The sequence below is a fragment of the Odocoileus virginianus genome, chromosome 24, assembly GCF_023699985.2.
Source record: "Odocoileus virginianus isolate 20LAN1187 ecotype Illinois chromosome 24, Ovbor_1.2, whole genome shotgun sequence".
Taxonomy (NCBI): Eukaryota; Metazoa; Chordata; class Mammalia; order Artiodactyla; family Cervidae; genus Odocoileus; species Odocoileus virginianus.
This window is the reverse complement of record NC_069697.1, coordinates 50,812,250-50,815,239: the sequence shown is the minus strand read 5'-3', so window position 1 is coordinate 50,815,239 and position 2,990 is coordinate 50,812,250. Positions and strand designations below refer to the sequence as shown.

General features: G+C 41.7%; 1 pseudogene; it reads right to left on the bottom strand.

The window, feature by feature from the left end:
* Positions 1-479: 479 nt before the first annotated feature.
* LOC110124910 (thymidylate synthase pseudogene) lies at positions 480-1,106 on the bottom strand (annotated as a pseudogene).
* Positions 1,107-2,990: the final 1,884 nt, after the last annotated feature.

Below are 2,990 nucleotides of genomic sequence, written 5' to 3'. Positions count from 1 at the left end.
ATGATTTTTTTTCAGAGGTTTCTGTATAGATAACTTATCATACGCAAATAAAATTGTTTCTTCCTTTCTAGTACTTAATTCATTTATTTCCTTTTCTTGCCTTACCTCACTGACTTAGATCTCCCATTGCATCTCACTTTATCTTCTTTGCTTTTTAATGATTGCTTCGTTATTTTCAGTTTCTTTGTCTCTCTGCTCCACATTCTTGCTGACTTCTTCAGCATTATCGTCTATTTCACAAATGCTCTTTCAGTGGGTCTAGCCACACAGTAAACTTATTCACTGAGTTTTAAATTTTAATTATGAGATTTTTATTTCTAAGGATTCTATTAAATTTTTTTCTAAAGTCTTTCTCTGAATGCAGAACACTTCTTTATTACAGCAAGATATAAAACAAATAAACATTAAGTGTTCATAACCACACTAGCCATTATTATGACTGATGGTATTATTCAGCTTGCTCAAATTTGGGGGAATCGCTATATACCACTCTTGAAATTCACTGACCACGTGGCGATGTTGAAGGGCGCACGAGGCCCTGTCTCTTGACCTCCGGTACAGCCAGCAGGTCAGCTCACGATTCCCCACACAGAAGAGGCAAGGGGCATGGTACAGAGGCGGGGTCAGAGGGGGATGATGAGAGGAAGGTCTTTTGGAGTCCAAGCAGAGAGGATGATTCTTCTGTTTTCAGGGCTGGTTTTGATTGTGTCAATCACCTTTGAAGTTGATTATTCCTTGATCTGAATAATCTGAATCCACATCTTTGTATATGGAACCCCCAAAACCTCCACTGAAACCTGTAAACTGGGCCTTCGCCCCCTTCTTTTCTGGTGAAGAGTTCCAGGCTGTCCAAGAGATCTCGGGACCCGTGGGCATCCTAGATTTTCACCCTGTTTGGAAGGCATCTCCTTAATGTTTGTGGATCCTTTGATTGATAAACCACAGCAACTCCTTGCAAACACCCTTTCAGAAAACACGTTTGAATGTCAGCAGAGGAAATTCACCTCTCAGTCGGTAGCGCACCTGTGTGAGGAATGCTGACAATGCGCTGGTGAGGGTGTGGTCACTCTTTGGAAGTCACAGCGAAGGACTCCACAGGCATCCATTCGGGTATCTATCTCTGATACTTAAGCTCCCAGCAGCAGTGCAGGCTGGGAGCCTGGGGGATGGCTGACTGTGGGCCAGGCGGCCCTGCCCCCGCCTGTCCCTCTTTTCCTGCCGTAGCTCCAGACTCTGCTGCTTCCTGTGGCTACTGAATTCTTTTTCTTCTTAGTCACAGTTTCAATCCTCCCTTTTTAATTTTTAAACAAAAGTAAACATACTTGTAGGTTTCTTCCTATATTTGAAGTTTACAAGTTAGTTTATGTCGTCTGCTGTTTCTGCTGCCTTTCACAGTGAGTTACATCCTTCCCTGGTTTGGGATTTTGGACTCTGATTTCCTATTTTTATCCATGAGAATTTTTGAAGCCTACATTGAAGGTGGGTTCTTCTAGGGTTTTCATCTTTTTCTGCTAGATGTCCGGGGCATTACCAACGTGAGATCATTTTATTCTGAAGTGTCTATTTAAGGTTTCTCACTCCAAGGTATTATTTGTTTGGGCTACAAGCATCAGAAAGAATCAGCTTGTGTTAAGAATTCTCAAGGGAGATTCACCCCCTCCACCCCCACCCCCAATCTAGAGACAGCATTTAGGGCAGGCAGGCAATTTTATTTGCCGCCTCCTTGAACAGGGGCTGGCTGATTTCTATTTCACTCTGACATTGTGAGTGTGGCCTTTTGTGGTTCCACATTATGGAGGGAGGGAACCTCTTGTAGAGCCTCCCACTTTAGACTGACCCTTCGGATCTTTGAGGTCAGAAGATGAAGTCTAAGGACCCTGGGGTTTGGCACATGCCGTCAGAGTAAATGTTAATTTTGGGGCTCTGGCTTCTCTGTGTTTCCCCTTTCTCTTGACTTTTGGGTTCTGAGGACTCTGTTTTCTCGATAAGCCCATGCTTGCATTAAAAAAAGATGTTTTCAGTATTCCATCCAGAGTTTTTAATTGCTATGGAATAGCATTCTTGGCATAGGCAAGCTGGGGTGCCTCCCCTTACTTTGGTTAGCCTCAGGAGACAAGAATTCCTTCCTTCTGGCCCTGGTCCTGAGCTGTTTCCCTTGACAACCTGACAAATCTCAGTGTAACATCTGCATCTCCTCTGTGAACATGCATACGATCTCCTCTGATTATGCAATTTTTTCAATGACTTTTAGGTATTTAAAAAATTTTGCCATATGCCTCGGTGGAATTGACCTTACTCAGAACTACAGCAGAATGTGTAAATGGTTTCTCTTTGGGCTACTTTAAGTATACTGTCTTAAATGGAAATTTCTCAGTGAAACTTGTTTATGAACAGAAATCAGTGTTGAGAAATGATGGCATATGAAATAAAATCTGGAGGAAATGTCTTGCATATTTCTACTATGGAGAGCAGTACCCTTGATTATAATATAGATTTACCTCTATCTACTTATCTTTTTGCATAGAATGAATATACTCATCATTGTAGAAAGAGATATTCCCCACTTGTTTCAATCCTTGACCTAACCGTTCTGGCAACTGTCTGCCTTCCTGGTTGGACTGGACAGGGACTGAGAAGAATAAGAGAGTTTGAGGGGCTTTCAGATGCCTTGAAAGATCTTAGGAATAATGATGTCACGTGCGAGGACTGATCTCAGTTCTCCGGTCCTGTGCTGGGGAATGATGATGACACATGGTTACTCTAGACTTGAATGTGATGAACAGGGATGCAGGAGTTTAGATCTGTCTCAGTAAACACTTCAGAAAGTTTCTTTCCTTTTTTTCAGATTTGAAAGCCAAAGCTATATAAATTGGGGAAATTTTCTACCTCAAGAACAGATCAAGCCTATGGTAAATGGTGGATTATATCCAAGCAATTTGTTTAATATTGTTATGATTTATATAATAGTTGTAACTTGCAAGATCTTCCAT